Genomic DNA, 26,856 nt, shown 5'->3' on the forward strand with positions numbered 1-26,856 from the left:
AATCACATGGCAAGCAGAAAGAATTACATTCTTAATAACTTTCACCAAGTGCAATAAAAGGAAATAGAAGTTTGTTTTATGTGATGCTTTTGGTTACTAATTCTCCCCCTAAACTCAGAAGTATGTTACAAACTAGCACTAACAACTAAGATTATCCCAACAGAATTTTCCCCTACACGGTCTGATTCAGGTATCTAGGTCAAGAAACCCTCTTGATGTGTCATTCACTTAAGAATTCATAGTCAACACTGTGGCCTCCACAGTGACTCAATTCCCTGGACTGCACCTGTTCCAAACGCTGCCCTTACCAAAACTTGGTAGCCCAAATATACACATTCCTCTGAGATTATTTTAATAATTCAAAAACTTTCAGATGGAGGATTCAAGAAAAATAATGAGTTGACGGAGTCAAGTTCCTAGAGGTTTCACAAATCAAAAACTGAATCTTTAATGAAGAATTCTTCTAAACCAACACACCTCACTTCTTCTCAATCAGTATCACTAATGCTCACAAATCTCCTCAAACTGAAATCCTCATTTCACAAATGAGTCAACTGAGGTCACATAATTGAACTAAGGTCCCTTCAAGGCAGAGAACTCCATAGGCCTTGTTTTTCATCACCATGTTATTCTGCTCTCAAGAACTTAATTCCATGTATATTTTTCACTTATCTTTCAGCCTTTATGGATAATTAGCCATCATCTTGTTGACTCTTAACACCACAATTACTCAAGTCTGTCTGTTCATCCCAAGCTACCTCATTACATTAGGGCCTCATTATCTCAAATATGAATTAGAATAAATAAACCCCAATGTCCACTTTCAATTTAACGTTTGATAGATCTACAATTACTGCTTTCTCGATGTCGTCTTTCTATTCCCAACAATTATGAACATGGCTACAAAGCATTTGGTTGATTCACTTTCTGCACAACCCAGTGTTATGACAGTACCCAGGATGTGTTAAAAATGGATCAATGTCTACATGAACTGGGAACCACAAAACCCGGTTCAAACCATTTTTACCATAAAATAGCTGTGTGACTCGGAACACATCACTTGGCATTTCAAAACTTAAATGAAAATGTCAGTAAAATGAAATAGGACCAACAAAATCTAAGAAAGCTTCCCCACCAATATGAGCAAATCATTCCAGTAGTGTGGAAACTTTGCTTTCTCTTTCGGGAGAATAAAATTTTAAAAAAGTATATCCATCAGCCTAAGATCCTCATTAGCCACACTTTCCTCTCACGGGAAAGTTTGGTAAGACAAAAAATTACAAATCCAGAACCTGGAATTACTCCTCTGAGTTTTGGGCCTCCCAACCATATAAATTGGCCAAGTTACTTTACGTGAATATCACTCTCCTCATCTTTGAAAGGAGTTGGAATCTAGACTCAAGTTCTCAAATGCTGATCTACAAATTAAGGATTCAACAGTCCACAGGAAAATTACTCAAAGATGACAATAAAGAATTATCATAATGCTGTATTTATTTAGTTTAAGAGACTCTCTTTTGTGATCTTTTATTTCCTACTTTTTGTGTTTAAAATACCTTTTAAGAGAAATGTTTTCTTAAAACGTCCTTGGAAGTGGTGAAAAGAAAGAAAAGAAAAGAAAAGAAAAGAAAAGAAAAGAAAAGAAAAGAAAAGAAAAGAAAAGAAAAGAAAAGAAAAGAAATTAGCAATCTTCGGTTAGTCCAGTATCTCGAAGAATGCTCAAGAACAGTCCATTTCCCTTAATAATCACTTAGTTTTCTGTTCATGAGGAATTCCCCCATCTACCCTATATCCTTTACCTGTGGCTGTTTTTTTCCACTCGGCAGACTTTGTTAGTTCAGAAGTAGAACCCCTTTAATTCATTCCCATTCTCAAGTATCAGCAATAAACATTTTTAAATAAGAGGCTAGGAATGGCAGAGGGATTCCATTACAGTACGAGATGCTAACTTAAAATTTAATGCTGTCTGAATTTGCTCTTCCAACTCCCTTGAGCAGCTCCACCTCAGGACCTTCTCTCCCTGGTTCCTGAACTTCATTTTCTTCCTAAGCTCCTCCATTTCTCATGAATATATCACGTGAATATTTTTAATGTTCCAAGAATTGACTTGCTAGAGTTAAAGTCAGTAAGGAACAGAATGAGATCTTAAACTCAGAGCCTGTAACTCCAGAGCCCATACCTTCCCCATCTTTCCTTACTGTAGGAATAGCAGTATGAAATCGTATGGTTTATGCCTTTCCCAGCATGTGCATGGGAACATGCGTGGATAGAAACTCAGTGTGGTCCAGCTCAAGGAGGGTGCCCTATGTGATATTGCCATGGGCAATGAGACCACAAACCTGCAAAGGAATTAGAGGGCAAGACAATCTGAGTTGTTGCCTAAGCAGACAGTTCACTTGAAAGATTATTTTGAAAGCTACAATGGCATCAAGTCCTTCCTCTTCCCTTAACCTATTCTAAGAAGTGAGAGGAAATGGAAAGCAGATCTTCAAACAAAAAACATGGCTCTTCCATTCCACATTGACTCTCCCCTCCACACTGTCAACATCACAGACCTGTATCTTACTTAGTCTTCTGATCTTTTTGAACCAATGAAGCAAGTCCCACCCAGTGAGCTGCTCCCATTATTTCCATGGCTGAATAGAAGGACTATTTGGTATGAAATTGTCAAATGAAACTCCTTTTGTACTATGAAAAGATGAAATGATGTGCTATACCTTTGAAAGCAGACACAGACCACCGCCACCACTTAAAGGAGACGTGTTGAGGTTACTGCCGACAAGGTCATGTCTGTGCTACTGAAGTCCACAGGGAAGGATTTCAGGGCTTACTTTAAATCTACATAGCCATTCCCAGAACCCATTTACATAGTAAGATTAAAGTGTACTTCAATAAGTGAAAACATGGTTTTGCTGAGAATCCTGCCATTTATCTAAAATTAATGACATTTGTTCCAAGGAAAAACATGGCACAAACTCATTTTTGTGTACAGATTGCCTTGCATGTAACTTCTTCCTCAATGTGTGTGTGTATGTGTGTTAGTGACATATTATGTAAGTTCATGTATGATCGCATAAAGGTGTCTATGTGTTAGGTGTTATAATACGATAAATTAACTTCCAGTATTAGAAGCATAGAAGCCCAGAGTTAACTTTGTTAGTGGTGCAAAGAACAGTGTCATCAGAAAACCAAAAAGTACTGGTGAGGGGTTTGAAAAATGGAAACAGTGGTGATCAATACGTGACCCCCATGAAACTCTAATTAGAATATCTAGGAAAAATCTGCCTTTTCTCTGAACAGTATTTTCTATGGCACAAGAAAAAAAAGCCTGGTTTTATTTTAATATAAAATGGTGTAAGTACAGGGATTTAAAAGGACCAAATTATGGAAAGGGCCTAAATATCAACCGATAAATGGATAAAGAATATGTGGGTTACATATACAATGGAATACTACTTGGCAATGAGAAAAAATGAAATCATGCCCTTTGCAGCAACATGGAGAGAACTGGAAGGTATCATGCTGAGTGAAGTAAGCCAGTCAGAGAAAGATATCGTATTTTCCCTCATATGTGAATCTTGAGAAACTTAACAGAAGACCATGGTGGGGGAAGGGAAGGGGAAAAAAAATAGTTACCAGCAGGGAGGGAGGGAGGCAAACCATAAGAGACTCTTAAGTACAGAGAACAATCTGAGGGTGGATGGGGGAGTGGGGGGAGAGGAGAAAATGGGTTTGTTGGGATGAGCGCTTACATTGCATGTAAGCAACGAATCACGAGAATCTACCTCAAAAACCAAGAGCAGACTGTACACAACTCTATGTTAGCCAATTTGACAAAAAAAAAAAAAAAAAAAAAATTCAAGAAAGAAAATAAAAGGACCACTCAGGCAATTTCCATTTGTCCCCTCTGTGAAACTATTTAACAGTTTGAACCCTCCTCCAAAAGTTAAACATACAGTAAGTAAACACATGATCCGTAATTCCCTTTCTAAATATGTATCTAGAAGACCTGAAAGCAGGGATCCAAACAGATGCTTGCCGATCAGTGTTCAATACAGCATGACTCACAATAGCCAAAAGGTGGAAATCAAGTGTCTACCAACAGAAAAGTAGATAAAATGGGCTATGTACATATAATGAATTATTCAGCCTTAACAAGGAGTGAAATTCTGAGATATGGTACAACATGGATGAGCCTTGAAACATTATGCAAACTAAACGAGCCAGACACAAAAGGCAAAGTATTACAGGATTCCACTCGAACAAGGTGCCTGTAACAGGCACATTCACAGAGATAGAAAGTAGAACGCAGGTTACCGGGGGCTAGGGAAGCGATGACTGGGGAATTACTTCATTGGTACAGAATTCCTCCTGGGGATGATCGAGACGTTGTGGAAATGGATCATGGGGATGGTGAGACAATATTGTGAATGTACTTAACACTATTTAACTGTAAATCTGAAATGGTTAAAATGGTAGATTTTGTCACGTGTATTTTACTACAGCGTATGTAATCAGATCTCTGGGTTTGAAGTTATCGAAGTATAACAATGCCATGAGTCTGTCTATAAATTGTTACCTTTTTTTTTTTTAACCGAAGAGAAATAACATCTACTAAGCTGAGTATCAAAAAACAAAAAAACAAAACAACAACAACAACAAAAAACAACCTATGGGGAATGAACAGATCAGTTGTTCCCTAAAATGAAAGCATCTAACTGAAATCCTGGAGGTGTAAAAGGAAAACATACCCGTTCTGTAACAACTGCATGGAACAATGAAACTCTAGGGTTTTGGTAGACATCTCTTGAAGGGAAGGTGACCGTCTGAAACTGCCAATATTGGATTGTTTTTGAACTATCAAGAGGTCAATTTCATTTGGTTGAACTGAACCTGAAGGCTACCTTGCCACTGCCCCCACCTTCAACTTAAATATTGGCCCAGCTCAAGCCGATCCCCTTCCAAGGTCTCTACCTCTCTATCCAAAACATCCCCGCTAACCTCCCCGTTGTTAACTGGCTGTGTGGGTGTGAAACCTCCACGTTGTTAACTGGGTGTGTGGGAGGGGAGAAGTTGTGGACTCCCATGCACACAGGGGCCAAGTAGTGATTTAAAGGATCAGGCTGATCATCAATGAATAGTCACCCTTGTGACCTCCACTCAGCTCAGGCTTAGAGGTACACAGATGCGATGTTGCTAATCTTCTAATTTTTCAAAAGAAGCCAAAAATCTGGAGTGGGGTTGAAATATTAATTTTTAAAACGTTGGCTCAATTCTTTAAAACACTACGCATGCCAAAGAAAACATCTGTAGGCCCAACTCCCTCTACTCAGCTGCCAGTGTGTGTTCTCCTCCGCTGTATACAGAGCAAATGCCTGCATCAATGTTTTGATGCAGCCCCTGGACAGTTCTAGAGTTTCCCTTCTACATCCAACCACAGAGGAACAAGAATCTTTCCCATCCCTCCACATCCTCCTCCTTTCCCTCTCCCCCGCGCTCCCTCTCTGGGTCCTAGGATTTGCTCTGGGGACCTTGGAATAGAAACAAGTTCCATATCATCTGGTGCACACGTGCATCTGGGTGGAGAAGTGCTGCTCAAAGAGGGCGGTAGGGAGGGAAAATGGCATGGCTCGGGCCACAGTTTCAGCCTAGCCCTGGGGTTAGGGCAACTGTCGTCACGTGGGTAGGTTCTCCGGGTAAGAGCAGCCCGCCTTGAAAGCCCCTCTCCATCTCACGCGCAACTGAGTTTTCAAACGTATTGAATCAAACCGAGTGGCAACTAATTCCTTCCGGCTGAGCATGGAGATTTACTCTAGAGAAAGATGAAAGGGCAAAAATAAAGAAGAAGAAGACAAGAGTGTAATTTTTGTTTCCGTATGATTTATCTGTTTTACCGGTTATGAAAAACCAGGGCATGCCTCACACGACACAATTACTTTTTGAAATGATATCCTCTAATTAAACAAAAAGATGAACCTTGCATTCTTTTACAGACAATAGTCAAGAAAAACTCCTTTGTACCGCTCATGTCATAGAACCCTAGCACTGAAGACTTATCCAGACTCCTCATAAATATTTAACCCAAGGATGGCCTTTTCCCTTGGAATTTTAGCAAAACACACCCTACCCACTCCATGGCATTTCATTAACCAGAGACCATTCTCAAGTACACTTAATTATAGGTCAGTATTCTGACTATATAAATCATGGAAAAGGAAAGGAAATGACACAAAAGCCCTAGACTAATATAATTTATAGCTATCTGAACTAACACAAGAAAAGAATGGTACTGTGCTATAATTAAAGATTAGGTTGGTGCCAAAAATCATAATTTTCTGCCTGGCTTTAAAAGCAAATGTCATGTTAATGACAGTTAACTTTTGATTACGCAGGGATGATTATATATAGTTTGTGGATTATCTATGCCCTCATTCTCTTTCCTTCTTCCTCATGTTGCTTTATTGCTAATTAATCCCTCTATCAGAATTCTGATTAAGGAAAGGAAGAAAAGTAGAAAATCAAATTAGTCATTTGGGCTGATTGTTAGCTGCCTCAGATAAGACTCTTGGTTAAACTGGTGTGAAAAGTGCCTTTCTGAATTTCAATCCTCTATACTACTCTAGGACTTTTAACTAAGATTACCTTAAATTGGGTATCCTGAGAAGGTTTACTATTATATTATAGATTTTGGCTTAGGATATTTTTACCTTCCTGTGTAATCTGAACCCACGTATTCCACACGAACATGGCCAGGGCGATACGATTTGCAAAATTAAAACAAGTTTAGAGAGCCTCCTCAAAGACTTTGAGTTTGAGACCCTAAGAGGATTTTTTTTTTCTTTTTTGTGAACGCACACTTTGGCTCTTCAGCCAACTCTGCCGTTTCCCACAGTTAAGTTCCAAAAGACATCCAGATCCTCTCCAGCTAATTTTTCAATTTATATCGTCTCCTAAAATATCATGAAACAAAATTCACCTACTCTGTGCCAATTCATCGGTGGTGAAATCAAGAAAGATTAAAAACGAGTGGAAACAATGAACAATCAGAGCTCTCTGCCAATGAACCTGCAATAAAAATACGCCAACAGACTGCCATGTTGCTGCAATTCCGTTATGATTATGCCATATTAGAGTAATCATGTAAGAGAAGTGAAAACAAACAATCCAATTTTTGAATCTAAACAAGATTCTCTCATCCTGCCAGGCCTGCTTGAAAACACTCTACCCATCTCCCATCCTCAAGTCTTACCCTAACATATGGCAGCATATTCCAAATCCTAAGGATTGTGAAAAATCAGCACAAAGCTAGTTTTCCAGTATCTGTCTATAGAATTACAAGTGTAAATGTTTCAGAACATTAACAGATTTTTAAAATTAAACCCACTTCTGTGAAGTCAGAGTAGACTACAGTATGAGCAAGGGTTGAAGAGGAAAAAGAGAGAGAGAGAGAGAGAGAGAAAGAGAGAGAGAAACACAGCTCGAAAAGGGTAGGCTACCAGGCTCTCCTAGACTGGCATCATTGTTGTTTATTGTTGTTGTTTTGTTTAAAGGCACGATAGTTTTTGTTGGTTTGCTTTGGAGGTGGTATACCTGTCATTACTAGAGAGAAAGGAATTAAGTCCTCTTTCCTTTAACTATTGGAGCTCAGTGGGATACATACATATAGGATGACATAATGCCTTTGTTCTATTCCTAAATATAACAAAGCAATTTGACTTCTGTTTAAAACCTGCAACAGAGTATGAAAGTACCTTATGGATTAAATTAGCCAGCTACAACCCATTACTGAGCTTTATGAAGAAAATGACAAACCATTAATAAACAGCCGCCTTTCGAAAATACCCACCTCTGGAAAACATAAGTTAATGCAATCATGGTCCAAAAGGAATGTAAACCAATATTATAATACCACATGATATGGTTCGTTAAACACTTCAAGTCTTTAGGGTGCTTTTTGGAATTGCAAAATATTTCTGTCATCTCCCCACTGTAATTTGGTACTCCAAAATACCATTAACTTTTAAATGTACCAATTTTCTTTTTGCTGCTTGATAAATCTTATTCGTCATTCATAGGCTCTAAATTCATTTTATGCTTTGCGATAGCTCACTCAAAAACTTTTTCCAGTGCCATTTCCTCAATAAGAAAGTTGGAAATAAAATGATATTTGGTCCTCAGAATATAAGAAATACAGCCAGGCATTTTCTTCTCTGATATTAAAATTGATATATTCGTGACAGGAAAAATTCAGACTTTGATTAAGAAGGCAACCAAAACACTAAGAATAAGTATAGCTGTAGCATAAGAGGTTTGAAATTATTAGTTGCATGCATTAGACTACGAAAGGACAGAAGTTTCTATCAATGGAGACTTCGTGCTTTATTCATATACAATTTATAGACCCAGACCAAATCCAGCTTAATAAAAGAAATTCATAGCGTATGGTAGGATCCCTCAGCAGATGTGTAAGTAAGAAAGACAAAGCAATTTAAAACTTCAAAGTCATCCAAACAATGCATTAAAAAGAGCTATTCTTACCAGAAAGATCTGCCAGATTATCTCTGGGTTACAATGATTCAGACTGAGATGTGCTGGTAACTTTTCCACCCCTCAGTCAGAATGGTAGGCAAGCAGTTATCAGACTAACAACCATTAAAGCATGGCATTTGATTTTTCACTCTAGAGAGAGCCACAATGGAAGGGCTTTGCCTTTTCCCTCCTCTAGCTAGCTAGGAGGACCAAGGACACAGCTGAATTTCACAAGTCACGATGAACACAAAAACTCAGACAATACCTTTTGGCAAAATAACAATTGAAATCGCTCCATTATTTATCATTATGCCCTTCAAAGGGAACTTCAGTGAGAAGCTGTAAAGTCTGCTTAAGAAAACAAAAACGTCCTTCTCTAAAGGTTCCAAGGATATTAAGAAAGGTTTCTATTCTCCTAATAGAACGTATGTAGTTTATTAGCTCACTGGAAAACACAAAGAAATAGAAATGCGTTTATCTTTTTGCACACTTGAGTTTATAATGCCAATAGTTGCATATTTTTTCTGATGTTTTCCTACATCTCACTCGTTACAATACAAATATAAAGGGAGGGTGGAAAGTGTAATCATGAAAGACCCAGTTATTGATAGTGTGTTTCTCAAGTAAATCATGTTTAGAAATCTTCAACTAGCGGTTGTATAAAGAATAAGGTTTCTGACCTCGTCAAGCATCTGTTGCTCAGCGTTCTAACCATTTCTGCTCCTGACGAGCTCAGTTGTGGCTGCACACACACAGACGTCAAGCCCCAGCTAGCTCTAACCTTCAGTCCACTCTACCTCTCACCTTCAGACCATTCTACCTCTCCTGGCTCCAAGGGGTCATGCTCTGAACATGTACAACTCTGCCCAATGACCAACTGTAAAAGGTGAGTCGGTAACCAGCCTAAGAAAACTACCAAGTTTCAACACTCAGTTTTATTTGAGTTGGCTTCTCCAACAATCCCTTCTCAGTGTTCAAAGACTACACTTAGGGACATTTTAAAAATAGGCTTGGAAAAAAACCTGTCAGAGACGTAAAATATTCTTTCCTAATACGTTCAGATTTCAAACATTTTCGTGAAGATCTGTGAAGAAAATTTATAGTGCAATATTTTTGCGTTTTTCCTCAAATAAAAAGTACTCCTTTAAGAGATGAAAAAAGATGCAGAGAATTGTCTGAAAGAATATTGCATAGGATTTACATATTTTACCCTTGTTTTTTTTAAACAGATGCATATACATGGAAATAACCTTAAGTTGTTTATGTGTTCAATTATGTGTCTTCATTCCCCCTAGAAAATTATTTTTCCCTTTTATGAGATTATGGCCACACACTGAAATGTCACAAATCTGAATCATATTTTATTTTAGTTTTCCAAAAGAAGATGGATTTCTTCCACTTAAATGAATCTTCTAGTTCTCCATTTAAGGATATTTTATTGGTAAACAAATTATATAGGCTTCCCCTCTTCCCTAATGGTTAATTACTTTCTCTAAGCAAGGAGAGAAATAAAAATTGAAGAGAGATTAGCACCTCCATGAATTCTGTCAGTCACTGTAGTTTTCTCACCCAAAGTAGCAATTAATTATGATTTAATCCAACTGCATGTTTCTTGATTAATAAATAATATTTTCCTGGCCACATATCAAAGCCTCTAACAGTCTCTCTGTGAATAACTTGTTGAATGTAACCCTATTTGTCCCCATGTTATATTTTTAATTAAAACTGTCACCTTTGATAAGTTTAATAAACATAGCCCATGATCAACACAGAAGACTTTAAGGTTTCTGAGAAATTACAAAAGAAAAATTCAATGTCTTTCTATGTACATGTATAAATGTATACATGTACTTTAGAACACACATTAAAAATACAGGTTTGGGGCACCTGGGTGGCTCAGCTGGTTCAGGGTCCAACTTCAGATCTCATGGTTTATGAGTCTGAGCCCCACGTCGGGCTCTATGCTGACAGCTCAGACCCTGGAGCCTGCTTCTGATTCTGTCTCCCTCCCTCTCTGCCCCTCCCCTGCTCATTCTGTCTCTCTCTCAAAAATACACATTTAAAAATATTTTTTAATTAAAAAAACACAGGTGTAATGAGCTCTTCCAAGTTGTTATTCGACATGAATTTAATGCCGATTGAAAAGATAGCAGAAAATATATATTAGCCACTTCACCAATTCTAGCAGGCTGAGGCCACTACACAAACAAGAACTACTGCAGTTACCAATGCCTGATCTTCTCACATCTCATATTCTGGTGCCTTCTTTTTAATTTAAATTCCAGTTAGTTAACACACAGCATAATATCAGTTTCAGGTGTATGTCGTAGTGACTCCATGCTTCCATACATCACCTGGTGCTCATCCCACCAAGTTGGAGCTGTGCTTTTCAAGTGGGAGAATTTTACAACTGTGATTTTGTGCCTTTGAGACACTGCCGGGAGTTATGGTCTTCCTTCTCTTTCCCTCCACTGGTCTTAGAGATCAAAGAAGTGATGTCTAGCACCCTGGGTGAGAGGTCCAAACTCTGAGGCCCATCGAAGCATACGGTGCACAGAATAGGTAAAAGATAAAGTGTATCTTTCCAGCAGGTTCCAAAACTTGGCAATCTTTGTCTGTTGTGGAAATCAAAGGTATTTCAAGACACAGCTTGGCATTCAGTTGGAATCCTGTCCTTCTTCTACCAAATAAAATTTTGTGCAAGAAGATATGAAATCAGAATCAAGTCCAGATATGGACTCAATGGTCAGTGTTCCCCAAACTACTCAAATGGACATTGTCTGTGGTAGAAAATAAGTGCTTAACTCATTCTGCAAAACCTTACTGAGTCCCTAACTACTTAACAGCCGGGCTGCCTTCGATCCTTGCGCTCAAATCCAGGAGTCAGCATTCACAATGTGGACGTGAATGAAGATGTGCGAAGATGCCTACAAAGACTTGTGTGAAGTCTAAAGAACTGTTCAGGGCACGCTTTTGTATCTGCACCCATCAGTCCTTTGTACCAGACATGGTGCCAGATTCTGAGTCGATATATGCAAATTGGACAGCTCCCTGTCAACGTCCCAGAACAGAGGACATCTCATCTGCTCTTGACCAATCTGTAGAACTGAGGCTGGGCAAAATAAAGTCATCAACACTGAGATATAAAGCCCAATAGCCTATTCAGGCCATTGGGATACTTTATGCTTCTTGGGATCTAGCCAAAGAGGAGTGCAAGAAATAAGGTGAAAAATAAAGGTCAACTTAAGAAAAGTCATAATGACACACCATGAAAAATCAGCTTTCCTTATGTGGTTGGAGGGTGGGAAATTTTTCAGGCAGAAGAGAAAAATAATCGGGGATATCTTAAAATATACGAAAAATGAAGGCATTGATCATGTAAGCCAATGGTTCCTCCCAAATTATGTTTAATTCAATGATGCATACCTAGGTAGTTAAAAGCAATGGATTGTAGAGAGTCAGAATGCCATGGTTTAGAATCCCAGCTCCCCTAATTACAAGTTGGGTGATCTTGAGCAAATCACTTAACATTTTGGGATCTAAATTTTCTCACCTTTATAGGGATACGTAGCTCGTAGTGTTGCTCTAAGAATTAACAGCTAATATTTGAAAAGCGTTTAGAATGGTGTCTGGCACACAGTAGGCACTGTGTTAAGTGTTACACAGTAAACAACTATTAACTAAATTCCTATCATGCACCAGGCACTGGAGATGTTAAGATGAACACAGACAAGAAACCACTCGCTTTGACAGCATTCACAAAAACAGTACTAAGACCCTATCTAGTAGCTTTCATTGGTTTTCTTTAATGACTGAATCAAGATTACTTTGGTTTGGGGAATTTTGTTCATAGTTTTAAGACCATAAGTACAACCGTATTTTTCAATTCCAATAGGACACATAGATAGAAAGTGAATGGTGGTAAAGCTTCAGTCCCTCGATGCATTTCACCTCCTATCCACTCCCCTTTCATTCAGAATCATAAAGGGGAAGACCCCTAGCACACGGCCCTCAAAGGAGAGCTCTTTCCACCCTACTTAAATTCAGACAGCTGTTGTTTGTCATATTCCCTTCTATTTTTTACAGAATCTACTGAATAGGCTCCACAACACTGTCGCTTGCTTAAAATTTCTCAATTTGTAATTTACTGAGCTACCATAAACCATGCCAGATTATGAACAACGAGGACTGAAGGGACAGGCAGGTAGCATATTACAATAAGCAGAGTGATATGCATTATTCTTCACAATCAAGAAGCATTATTCTTTGCGTCTTTGTAATTGTTTTCCATAATGGCTGTTTTATAGACTTCAAGTATTCTCTACACCCAACCTACGGCTCAAACTCACAACCCCAAGATCAAGGGTCGCACACTGTCTCCACTGAGCTAGCCAGGCACCCCTGGTTTTCCATAATGAAGAACATATTTAAGGAATGAATCCAAAGCAGCAGCGGCCCCCGCGGCAGCATTGCCGAGGCATGACAGGGGCCATACAAACAACACAAATTTTGGCATCAGGTCATGTTTGGAATTTCTGTTTCAAAGAGCTAAGGAGCAGCTCTTGGAGACGGGGTAAAAAGAAGAGAGTAGTAAGAGTTTAACAATCTAGCTGATAAAAAAAAAAAAATGAGCCATAAATTACTGGGTGTTTTTTAAAGCAACAACTTCACCATCTAACATGGTATTTATAATTATTTAAGGGGATTCAATAATTATTTGTGTAATGAATGAATAATGACCAGGGTTTTATTGGCTTTTTGGTTGTTTTTTTTTTTGTTTTTGTTTTTGTTTTTTTGCCTAAAACCGTATTTTCCAACAGAATCAAACTGCTCTTCTTTGCTCTTTGAAAAGTGATAGTTCCAAACCATCATATTATAAACTACAGCTCAGGACATTTTTTCCCCCTTAAAATGCATTTTTATTGAAGATCATCGGTCACTTTTCTGCTTACTCTCAGAGCATGGTGAGATCTTCCTATAATTTATCCATAAGAAAAGCTAGTGCAATGTGCCAACACAGAGATTTCACTATGCACTGTAACTTCCCAATCATTTACTACGCTATCAAGGAAGCCTAGTATGCACGTTCATCTCTTAGGGGATTGTATTAGTGACCTATTGTCCTCAGTTTTCTCTCGAAATTTTTGGAAATAGTTTCTTTTTATAAGCAAGTGCGCTAACTAAGCAGCATCTTCAAATGTGATTTTAAATTTGGCAAGATAAGAAAATATTCCTACCACTGCTTTTAGATGATGTGTTTTCCCAAAGCCCTTTTTCTTTTGTGTGTGTTTGTTTTTTTAATTTACTTATTTTTAAATTTACATCCAAGTTAGCATATAGTGCAATGATTTCAGGAGCAGATTCCTTAAGGCCCCTTATCGATTTAGCCCACCCCTCCTCCCACAACCCCTCCAGCAACCCTCTGTTTGTTCTATTTAAGTCTCTTATGTTTTGTCCCCCTCCCTGTCTTTATATTATTTTTGCTTCCCTTCCCTTAAGTTGATGTGTTTTCTATCTTAAAGTCCTCATATGAGTGAAGTCATATGAGATTTGTCTTTCTCTGACTAATTTCGTTTAGTACAATACCCTCCAGTTCCATCCGAAAGCCCTTTCACTAAATAGGCATTTCAATGTAACAATAAAGACTAGGAGAAAACATGACCACATACTAATAGTGATCATTCCTGAGTGTTAAGATAATTTTCTGTTTCAAGGTTTGCTAGGTCCCAGTACCTAGCCACGCTCTTAAAGCAGACCCAATTTCTAGGCAATACTAAGCAAAACGAGGATAATCTATTTTACCAAAGCATTTAAAATCACAACGTGAGCACCAAGAAACAACAGATCATCTCTAAATGGAACAAAAATGCTTCTACAATTGGAGGGAATCTGAGAATTTGGGGGCTGAGAAACTGTACTAACCACCAGCATACAGCTGGTGAAGAGACTAGCAGGCTTTACTCGGACGTCAAAGAGAAATTGAAAAGCCTAAGCAGACAGTGCAACATCTTCCGCTGAGAAAAACACCAAGCATTGACACATCAGAACCACAGAAAAAGAACTTTCAGGGGTTGAGTCTAAATTAAAAATGATTAAGCCTGTAAGAAGAGAAAGAACCATCAGCTTGGCCGAAAGAAAAATTCTTGCAAACTGAAAAAGATGCTTTTAAGTGGAAAAGCATTTCAAGAATTAAGAACTACCTGTTGCCCTCAGGTCTTTTCGTCTTTATGTCTCATATTGCACAGAAAGTTGTTCACGTCTACTTGATTGATGGGTTGTCCTTTGTATGAGTATGGATTCTACTTTGAGTATGTAACAGATGGATTATACTCCGGGTACAAAAAGCATTGGCTCTTTCAAATCCTGTCCACTAAGACCAGGGTTACATTTGAGGGGTCAATTAACCCCTTCGTTGGTAACACTGTGTAAGCAATGGAAACATTGACAATTGTTATCACCTCTACTCAGCATAAACCCACTTACGCCTCAAAATTCCACCATCAGGAGAGGTTTCTGCCTTTCCAAGTTGTTTTCCCTCTCAATCAAGATGAACTCGGACTTAACACGCTCCGTCCAAAAATATTTATAACCCCTGCAGTCTCTTAAGCCCAGCAATAAAGCTATCCTTTTGTACAAAGTTGGCGAGGACCGGGCGTGCGAATGCATCTACAATTACAGGAAACAAAGCGATTCCTCAGATGTGTTTGCCACTTTTGCTGCAGAACACAGTAAATTTTACCTTTTTCTCCGCAGGCCTGCATTAGTGTGCAAAGAAAACATGCAAAACTGCTAGCACCTTCTCACACCGACTCGTGTGAATGCATATCAAAATCAGCCTAGGGATCTACTCTTCAGAGTATATAAAGTGTATACTTTAACAAGATTAGCATGTTGTTGAGGGGAAAAAAACAGGTTGGTTTGTCCAGATCATGATACACAGATCAGTTGTGGCTAATAGCATTTCTCAGTATGTGTTCAGAGAGTAAATGGTCCTTGACTACAGAAACTTTCAAAGCCACAGGTCCCTCTGCATGTTTCTGGGCTCTGACCATACATTTTCAGTTTATATTAGAACAGCTGCAGGGACACTGGGTGGCTTAGTCTGTTAGGCGTCCGACTTGAGCTCAGGTCATGATCTCATGATTCGTGAGTTCAAGCCCTACATTGGGCTCTCTGCTGTCAGGCTTGGGTCCTATGTCTCCCCCCACCCCTCACCCTTTTACCCCTCCCCAGCTTACTCTCTGTATCACAAAAATAAAACATTAAAAAAAAAAAATAAGTACAGCTGCAGACACTCAAGTCTTTTAGATCCAATAAACAAGCAGATGTTACATGGAGATTTTAACCTCATACATCCCCCAACAAAAAACAAAGATCATGGTCACTGCATCCCATTGCTGTGGAGAAGCCATGTGGCATGCATAATTGCCTCATAAAAACCATCCCACTATATGCATTTTTTTTTTATTATTATCCTTCTAGGACAATGGAGCACATACTTCGAGATTCAGAATGGAGGAATTCAGAACAAGTTAAGGTAGTCCTATGGAATGATAAATAGATTTAATTAAAATTAAGCTCCTCCGGGGGCGCCTGGGTGGCGCAGTCGGTTAAGCGTCCGACTTCAGCCAGGTCACGATCTCGCGGTCTGTGAGTTCGAGCCCCGCGTCAGGCTCTGGGCGGATGGCTCGGAGCCTGGAGCCTGTTTCCGATTCTGTGTCTCCCTCTCTCTCTGCCCCTCTCCCGTTCATGCTCTGTATCTCTCTGTCCCAAAAATAAAAAATAAAAAAAAAAAGTTGAAAAAAAAAAAAGAATTTAAAAAAAAAAAAAAAATTAAGCTCCTCCATGGAAATTTCCAGGTTTTTTTTTTTTTTCTACACAGATCCAAGAATCTAGCTAAATCTCATAGACATTGGATGAAATATTTGATTTGATACTTTAAGGACAAAAACGGTCCTCCAAGAAAAGTGTAATGTAGGGATGAGGGCAGTTGGGATAACAGTATTACTAGGTCAATCTACCGTGCTGGTGTAGTAAATGGAGGAGGACAGGACTCCATTCTTCTCATCTTTAAGTGAGTTGTGTGTGCTCTATAAATTAATGCCACCAGTCCTTGATGGCTCCTATTTGGAAGTTCAGCTGAGTTATAGCAAGAAAACATGAAGCCTGGCCTTTTCACTTAATTACTTAAGCCAAGTGCCTTTGGCTTGAGAATAGGTTAGTGACGGGAGTATCATATTAAGCCTCATTTGGGTAATTTACCCTTCATCTAATAATATAACTATCTCAATAGTATAATTTGTTCTTACAACTGCCTAGAATATAGCACTCAGGGGCTTTAGGTTGTTTTTTTGTTTTGTTTTGGTTTTAGTTTTTACTTATATTTTTAGTAATCTCTACACCCGGCTTAGGGCTCTAACTCACCACCCCAAGATCTCTTCCAACTAAGCCAAGCCAGGTCAAACTGGGGCTTCGGTTTTCCAAAGCATACAACAGATTTACTTACGCTTGCCCTCTTGTTTTCTGCAGTTCTTGTTACAACATTCTCCTTGCTCTTATTGTAAAAATAGCTCTTGATTTCCCCCTTTCCTTGACAACCCCCTTTTCTCAACCAGGCTCAAACTTTGTCTAAAGTTGTACCCGAAGTCGCCAAGGCCTGGTGCACGAATAATTGTTCCATTTCTCAACGCATGTCTATTTGTGGGTATTATTTCTCCAGGTGAACTTGTATTTGAGGGTAAGGCCTTTATTATCTTTATTCAAAGCACCACAGAACTTAAAAAGTTGTAGAGAATTAATTCATTGCTCTGAAACCATGCTTTGATTCCCACCACTTAAGGTAATCTCTACTCTGAAGCCAGGTTTCAACTTTACGCTCACTGCAATCTGGTCCAACGCTTATTATTCTCCTTTCTGCTTGTTTTCTAACATACTAATATCCTACTGCTTTTGCCTCATTCTCCTTGTTGAAAGACAGCACTGGGATCCTATGGTACGAGAAAATGCCAAGACGTATCTTTTTTTTAAATGTTTATTTTGAAAGAAAGAGAATGCACACGCATAAGTAGGGGAGGGGCAGGAGAGAGAGGCGGACAGAGAATCTGAAGAGGGCTCTCTGCTTACAGCACAGAGCCCAACACAGTGGCTCAAACTCACCAAGTGTGAGATCATGACCTGTGCTGAAGTTAGACGCTTAACTGAGCCACTGAGCACCCCAAGACATATATTTTTACTGATAACCTGCTGCATTGCTAGAAGAGTGGAGGGGGCTTCCATAACTATATACCAGGAAGAGATTTCTTTTAAAAGGAGATATTATGAACAAATATGGCAAAATATCAATGGTCTACCAAGCTAGTTATTAGTGAGTGGAATCTCATGTTTTCTGTGGTTTTCTAGCATTACCAGAATTTTACAATCAATGATTAAAAATAAATGAGAAGGATATATTCTTACATTTAGTGAGTATCTGAATGCCTTGAGTATACCGGTGGGGGGGAGGGGGAGCGTGATGTTGTAGGGATATTTAAATTTTGGGGCGCCTGGGTGGCTCAGTCGGTTGAGCGTCCGACTTCAGCTCACGTCACGATCTCACGGTTCGTGAGTTCGAGCCCCGCGTCAGGCTCTGGGCTGATGGCTCAGAGCCTGGAGCCTGCTTCCGATTCTGTGTCTCCCTTTCTCTCTGCCCCTCCCCCATTCATGCTCTGTCTCTGTCTCAAAAATAAACATTAAAAAAAAAAAAAATTTTTTTTTTAAAAATAAATTTTAAGTAACTACAATAGCAGAAAACATTTTTCCTCACCTCTTCTCACCCTAGATTGTTAGTACTTTTAAGAGGAAACATTTCCCCCATCTAGGAATGGGAATTCCAAGTATTCTTTCCTCCTCTAGTATTTTAATTTGTTTTGGGTGGGGGGAGGGGAGGGGAGGGAGGGAGGGAGGGAGGCGGGGGGGAAGGGGCAGAGAGAGAGGGAGACAGAGGATCCAAAGTGGACTCTGAGCTGACAGTAGCAAGCACATTTGGGGCTTGAACTCATGAACAATGAGATCATGACTCAAGCGGAAGTTGGACACTCAATGGACTGAACCACCCAGGTGGCCCTACTCTACTAGTCTTTAAGCTTTGTAAGTTCAACTATAGGTCTTTCCAGACCCATATTTTTAAGGCTCCCCAGCAATTCCACATGACAGGGCCAGCTGTCTTCAGGATTCAATAGTCTTCTTTTAGGCAATTCTTAGACCTTGCCCTAAGCAAGGGACCTTTAAGGTTAGAGCTAAGTCTACTAAAGTTTTTTCTGGAGACCTATGCCCAGTATTTCAAAAGGCAAATTGTCAGAGCTAAGACTTTGTCTCTACATGCTGCACATTCAAAATGGGGTGGGGGGGGGTGAGGAGGAGAAAAAAATGAATGTCTATATAAGGTTTTAAATAGCGATTCTATAATTATTGGTAGATCTCAATGGATTTAGTACATCACTAATTATACTGCATTACTGTCAAATGAATTCTTTTAGCATGATTAATGTTATTATGCCAAATCCCAAATTAATTCACAATGAGTATCTTAAAGTCTCAGCAATGCTTTAAAAGGAGGGAAAAAAAGATGACAAATTAAGCTGGGCCATTATAGTGAAATAGGGAGAGGTTTGCTATCTAAGCACTTCAAATATATGGCTAGAATTAACCTATATATTTATGAAGCACCCTTCTGATCTTAGTTCAGTTTTGCAGTACATTTCCCCGCTGGGAAAATATCGTACTAAATGAATAGTTCAAGTACCCAGTCTCTTGACCTTTTACCCTTGTCTGAACGTTTCTATTGTTTGTGTGTCTTTTGTTGTAACCTGCCCCAAATCATCATTTTATAAGCCAGCAGGATATAAAGAATTCACGAACAAAGAATATAGTATCTGCATCAATTTTTTGTTTATAATTATCCAGTGAGTTTTCTGATACATTTAGCCTTCTCCTATTGTCCCAAGATTTTCTTGTTCCCTAGCCAAGTTGATGATGGAGACCCTAAGGTTTATACTCTGAAACCCTCTCCCTCCCCCCTTTCAGGAGGAGATTCTCAGCAGACCTGGAAACAGCCAGCTGTAGCAATGTGCATTTCATCTTTCCATTCCAAATGCAAGGCTTTGTAGTTTGGACTCAGATTTGACCCACCTCCTATACATTTTTTTCCCCCTATGATCCTTGAGACACCCTAATGCAGTGGTTAAGAGAATAGAATTGGAGGTCGACTTTTTGTCTATCTGGGCTCTCCCAAGGCATGTAGGAGTTTGGACAAAATACTTAACATCTATTAACTCTGTCTCCTCATCTGTGAAAAGGGAAAAAGTACCTCCTATACATGCCTACAGCACTGGACGGCTGTGAAGATTTAAGAATTTTTAAATCCTTGGCACAGCACCTGGAAAAGTCTAAGTGCTAGATATACGTAAACTAGTTTTCATCATCTTCTCCCTACAAATAAAAGAGTACAGTTAGCAGCCCAAACCCAATACTGCCAAAATCCTGAACATCATCATCTCTAATACAGAGTTCTATGCATCCAGTTTTGCACTGAGAACTTAGCAAGCTATTTCTCCCCCCACCATATGTACCTTCATTTTACAAACTTACTCTGACAGCAGCGGCCGAACAGGGGTAGGAACGGTGGTTATTGTACTCTGGTGCCTATGCTATTAAACTCCGACACAGAAGTTCTTTTATAAAACACTTTCCTGTCACGAGGAAGGTGGCGGGATCCTGGTTTTACACGAGGAAATGGCACTTAGCAAAATTAATTTGCCTCAGCTCACGGGATCATAGCAGGCAGAACTAGGGTTTCAGCTTGATCTCCTGACCCTCAGGATACAAGCCACAGAACAGGACTGTGCAGAGGTCTACAAGGAAAGCAGCCATGTTGGGCAGGTAACAGAAGACTGCGGCAGATTTCAACTATCCTAGTCAGCAAATGCATGAATCAATACCAGACTCGGGGCATCTGAAATGTACAATTTCTAAGAATTGTTGCATTTAAGAACTGCTCCATCATCTAAGAATTGCTACATGGGGTCGCTAATTGCAGTTATTCTGCACAACTTAGTTCTTTTTCTGCTATTTTTGTTTCTTGGTCTAGGTTTTTTTTTTTTGGGGGGGGGGGGAGATGATACCGTCCGCACTAGACTGTATGCAAAGGGGGAAGGGGGGTAAGAGGGCTTCAGAGATTCGAAGGACAACCGCACAGACCCCTTCCACTGATGGATTCCTCCCTCTTCCTTAACCCAGCACCCAATGTACAGCTGAACAAGGTAGGGTGCTTGTTGGTCAACATGGGCACATGGTCAGCAAGACCAGAGAGTTCTGTCAAGATCACGGGAAGACCTCATTTTCATCTAACCAAAACCAAAACGTGCTCCAGAGTCCGAGGCAGGGCTGACCTTATGAGAAGTTGGAAGAAAGGAGGGGGAAGAATACCAAAGACTTCCAGTAACTGCTACCTTCAACTAGTAGAGAGATATGACAACAGGAAGTTCATTACACTGGGGAAAGCAGTTCCACCCTCCCCCCACTCGCTACAGTGTATAGTTCACCGGGTGTACTCAGAAAATGCTCGGACCGCTTGATGTTTTAAAAAAAAAAGTCACGGGGCGCCTGGGTGGCTTGGTCGGTTAAGCGTCTGACTTCGGCTCAGGTCATGATCTCACGGTCTGTGAGTTCAAGCCCGCGTCGGGCTCTGTGCTGACAGCTCAGAGCCTGGAGCCTGCTTCCGATTCTGTGTCTCCCTCTCTCTCTGATCCTCCCCCATTCATGAAAAAAAAGTCACTAGGTAGGGGCACCTGGGTGGCTCAGTCAGTTGAGCGTCCGACTTCAGCTCAGGTCACGATCTCGCGGTCCGTGAGTTCGAGCCCCGCAGCAGGCTCTGGGCTGATGGCCCAGAGCCTGGAGCCTGCTTCCGATTCTGTGTCTCCCTCTCTCTCTGCCCCTCCCCCGTTCATGCTCTGTCTCTCTCTGTCTCAAAAATAAATAAATGTTAAAAAAAAATTAAAAAAGAAATCACTAGGTAATTGTAAATAAAAAATTAGGAATTACCTCCCAGCATTTACTAATCGGGAGACTTTACATAGAAACCTGGGCTTAACGTTATCTTTCAAAAATATCTAGCAACACGGTCAGATGCCATCTTGACCTGTTTTTAACCTCCTTGGCTTTTGGAGGCATCTCTAACAGCAAGCCCTGACCTAAATCCATGGCTCCAGTACTGTGAATTAGAGACCGAAGAAGGCAAAGCGATTTCCTCGAGGACCTCAGAAAGCCAATTAGGAGTGAAAGGGACTTTGATTGGCCACTGAAACCCTATCACCTAAAGCAGGACCGGTTAAAAGCAGGACCAGTTAGCACCCAGTTAAAAGAGGACTGACAAAGCTGAGCACGACTAATGGTGACCGATGAAAGGCTGAGCCACAGGCAGAAGTTGGCTCTGGCCTGGAGTTTATGACCCATGGATCTGCAAACAAAGCCACAGGCTGTGGCACAGTCACAGATGGAACTCACCGTCATGTGCGGGACAGAAGACGGAATTGGGTGTGAGGAAGGAAGAGTTCTTGTCCGGTGCAGCTGCCAGCAAGTAATGTGAAGGTGCTGAAGGTCAAATCACCTTCTCCTTAGTGCTTTATCTTGACAATGAGGGAATGGAATATAGATTTTTAACCTCTGGTTTTAAATTTACCTCCTAAGGCAACGGAAAAGTAAATGCTGAGGCTGCAATGTGTGATGGAGACCTGAAAAGGGGAGGGGACAATGGGGATGGTTAAAATATAATCATTTTTGATACAATATTTAGATCTGATGGGGGCACCTGGGTGGCTCGGTCGGTTAAGCGTCAGACTCTTGGTATCAGCTCAGGTCATGATCTCGCCATTTGTGAGCTCAAGCCCCGCACTGGGCTCCGTGCAGACAGTGTGGAGCCTGCTTGGGATTCTCTCTCTCCCTCTCTCTGCCTCTCTCTGCCCCTCCCCTGCTCACTCTGACTCTCAAAAATAAGCCAATCAACTTAAATATTTGTATCTATTGATTCCAAGCTTCCCAGCCTTAAATCTCTGATCATCCTTCCAAAGCTGTCTTTAAGGCTATCGTTCTATTTTAGATTTAGGAAATATTTGTTCCACAAATAGAGGAAGATTTCTCTTGGCTATAACCTTAATTGGGAGTGGGGATAGACTGTTTAAGGACTTCACATTCTTTGTTTGTATGTAAATGGTGCTGCTAATTGCCAAATTACAAGAAGTCCCAGCAGGACCTCTTCATGAAAACACTTGGTTAACAGCTAGTTCACATTGTTAGTGTTCGGGGAAAAGTAGTAAAACTGCTTTTCATTTTCAAATAATCTTAAATTCCGTCTTCAGTTTGTAGGACTGGCATTCTCCCAATTCTGTAAACAGAAATTTAACTCTTACCCTCTCCCCATACTCATGAACTTCGAGAAAGGCTTCACGCTACCCTGCCCATTTTCCTAGCTGAGGCTCTGTCTCTAAAGAGGTCAAGCAAAAATCACAAGGCAAAAAAAATACCCGCATGAGTGTCGAAACAAAGTCATCGCAAAAGGAGTATTAAATTCCATGCTTTTCGCTTTGTAGGCAAGGACCTCGGACCCTCACGTAGCTACTCTGGACTTTTCTTTTATACGTGGCTTTAGCAAGGCTGCTCACAGTTAAGCAGCACCACGGGAAGCCACAAATGAGGAGGAGTAAGAAGTCACTCAAGTTTGCACTCTGAAAAATCTGAGAAGAAATTAAAGGCACTGTGGCCAAGAGGGAGAGTAAAATTAAAAGTCAGTTTAAGAACTAGAGAAGTATGCTATCCCTAGGCTCTTTCAGGAAATCTATCTATGCCAAACCCTTAAGAGTAAATATATTTAAGATCTTGGAGCCAAAAAAGAAACTATGGCCACTCCTCCCAGATCGTCATTATCATAGTCATTAGAGTGGACATTTATTAAGCTCTCCATGTGTGTGCCCAAGTACTGTTTATCTAATTTAATATTCTTAACGTTAGTCTCAAGTAGATACTATTGTTATTCCTACTCTACAGAGGAGTAAAGTAAATCAAAGAGGTTAATTTCTACAAGTCGCCCAGTAAGGACGAAGGAAATCATGTGCCTGATTCCACCCTCATGAAGACGAAACTCAACCATCACTGAGAGATGATCTATTTTTTGAGTGCTATCAGTCTTGAAGTTTCGAAGGCTAGTCTTAGCTGGGAAGGTAACATGAGAAATTAAATTCATCTGTTTTAAAGGTACGATTCAGCGATTGAGTGAATTTACACAAATGGCCAACCAGTGCCATAATCCAGCTGTAAAACCTTTCCATCACTTCAAAAATCTACCTCTTATTCATTTTCAGGTACTATCGGTTCCCTCCTAGGCAGTTAATTTATGTTTTCTAAGTTCGCTTTTTCTAGACATTCCAGAGCAATGGATATTTACAATATTTCTTTACAAATCTCCAAAGTTTACAATATGAGGTCTTTTCACCTGGAAGAATGCTATTGAGGGTGAACCAGGTCATAGCACGTATTAGGAGTTTGTTCCTTTTTATTACACAATATTCCATCGTATAGGTCTACCACATTTTGGTTAGACTTTCACCAGCTGGACATGTGGATGATTTTCCAATTTTTGCTACTATCAATAATGCTACTCTCAACATTCCCCTTCAGCCTTTACGTGGCCTTGTGGTTTCATTTCTCTTGGGTAAAATCTCAAGGGCACACTTGCTGGATGGGATGGTCAGTTTATATTTAGCCTTCTGGAGTGTTCACCTTGGCAGCACAATAAAATTAGAATGTTTAGCCTTCTAGAAAACTCCCTCTTTTCCAAAGTAGCTGTACCTCTTTACATTCCCACTAGAAATGCAAGGAGGGTTCTGGATTCCCCATGTTTTGACCAACATTTGCTTTGTGTTCTTAATCCTAACTATTCCAGTGGCTGGGAAATCGGTGTGGTTTTCCCTAAAGACTAAGAACACTGACAATCTTTTTGTTCTTCTTAAGAAGACTCAAATCTTTTGCCCGTATTTAATTGGGCTGTCCTATTGTTCAGTTGTATGGTGCTTTCTATATTCTGGGTACAAGTAGTTTACTATACACATGATTTGGAAATATTTTCTCCATATCTATGACTTGTGCTTACATTCCTAAGGCCTGTCAAAAGCACAAAAGTCTTCAGTTTTATTCAATTTATCAGTTCAACAATTTATCAGTTTACCAACTTTTTTTCTGTGAATAATTTTGGTGTCCTACCTAAAACCTCCAATTAACACAAGGTCATGCAAAATTTTTCTACAAGTTGTATAGCGCTCTTTTATTTACGGTTATACTCTACTTTGAATTGATTTTTGTCTATGGTAGAACATAAAAGTAATTTGTTCCCCCTAAAGTAGCAGAGTTTACAAATAATCTTGTTTCCCTCTCCTCCTCCCAAGAATTATCAAAGTTTTCCAAATACAGAAAAGTTGAAAAAATGTGTATACCCATAGATCACTTAGACTCTGTTAACGTTAGATGGAGTCCCTTTATTCATCTATCTAGCCAGCTGTTAGTTTGTCTTTCTGACGCATTTCCAAGTCTTTTTAACTATTTAATTAAAATTTAACGCATTAATCATCCACTTCAGTTCGAAACTGTTTTCCCTTCTCTTTTTAAGGTCAAATTCACATACGTTGCCATGCACACATTTTAGATATACCAACTGAGCAAATCCATGTCGTTTCCATTTTGAAAAATTTAGTCTTAGCCCCCCAACTCAAACCAACATTGTTCTGATTTTCCCATGCATTGGTACTGTGTTTCCTTCATCTTCATAAAGACTTTACAGAAATGCACTGATCTAGTAGATATTCCTGTGCATTCTAGTAGATATTCTTTCACTCAGCAAAGTATTTCTAACATTCCTGTACATGGCTGCTGGACACCATCTCACGGTACGGATGTCCTGCAGTTTGCTTACGCATTCCCGTTGGACACCTGGGCTATTTCCCATTTTGGACGAGTATGAAAAACCTGCGAAGTTCCTCCTTACACAATTTTTTGGGTAGCTAACTCTTAGGAACGCGATCGGTAGGTCATAAAACAGAGGTGTATTTTTTCATTTAAAACAATTTTTGCAATGTTTGTTTATTTTTGACGGAGAGAGTGACAGATCATGAGTGGGGGAGGAGCAGAGAGAGAGCGAGACACAGAATCGGAAGCAGGTTCCAGGCTCTGAGCCGTCAGCAGAGAGCCGGACGCGGGGCTCGAACTCCCCGACGGCGAGATCATGACCCGAGCCAAAGTTGGACGCTCAACCGACTGAGCCACCCAGGCGCCCCCGAAATAGAGGTGTATTTTATGAGCAAGTACAAGACTTCTTCCTAAGTACCGGTACCATCATCTACTCCTAGCTGTAGCAGGCATTTCCAATTATTACTCATCACCACCAGCGTACCTTCTGACTGAGGGAAACTCGAACCCCCTTCTCAGTGTACATCACTTGCTAGAACATCCGGTATCATCAGTGTCACACAGAGGAAGAGTTCTATAGCATGTCCTGAGGGAATGGATAATTTAAGTAGACGAGCCTTCCATTTTATCAATGGAAGACCAGATGGGCGCCTGGTGGCTCCGTCGGTTAAAGCGTCCAAATTCGGCTCAGGTCATGATCTCACGGTCTGTGAGTTCAAGCCCGGCATCGGGCTCTGTGCTGATAGCCCAGAACCTGGAGCCTACTTTGGATTCTGTGTCTCTACTTTGGATTCTGTGTCTCCCTCTCTCTGCCGCTCTGCTGCACATGCTCTCTGTCTCAAAAATACATTAAAAAATAAATTAAAAAAATAAAAATAAACGGGAGACCAGAGCTTTCTCCTCAGGTGCTCTAAGGGACACTAAGATTCACCACAAGCCCTGGAATAAAACATCCCGTGACAGGAGATTATGTTAATCTCACTCTCCTACCTCTCTGTGGGGCCTTACGAAAATCCGGGTGGAACAACAACAAGCTTGTTTGTCCCTAGAATTCTTTCCAGCTCTTTCTTTTATCTGCTGTGACTGGAGCGGCGAAGAATCCCACGCTACCCTCCCGGTGCTAAAGCCAGATCTCTCTTCACTGTGACCTCCTACTGCCTTCTGTGAGTACTTTTTTTCTTCCCTCTTAACTCAGAGGTAAACACAGACATCTCTGCTTGTGCTCTCATGACACAGAAGTAAACTGATATTGACAAGCTTGTTTTTTTATTAACTCTCCATGTCTACCAGAGTCAACAAACCTCCTTGGAGCTTCCGATCGCCTTCCACTTCTGAAGTGCT

At 40.1% G+C, this 26,856-nt stretch overlaps 1 protein-coding gene across 3 annotated transcripts in view; it reads right to left on the bottom strand.

Annotated features, from left to right (window-relative positions):
• RARB (retinoic acid receptor beta) overlaps positions 1 to 26,856 on the bottom strand; it is a 681,957-nt gene that overhangs the window by 654,043 nt on the left and 1,058 nt on the right. The window lies entirely within an intron of this gene.

Source organism: Neofelis nebulosa, chromosome 5, assembly GCF_028018385.1.
Source record: "Neofelis nebulosa isolate mNeoNeb1 chromosome 5, mNeoNeb1.pri, whole genome shotgun sequence".
Classification (NCBI taxonomy): domain Eukaryota; kingdom Metazoa; phylum Chordata; class Mammalia; order Carnivora; family Felidae; genus Neofelis; species Neofelis nebulosa.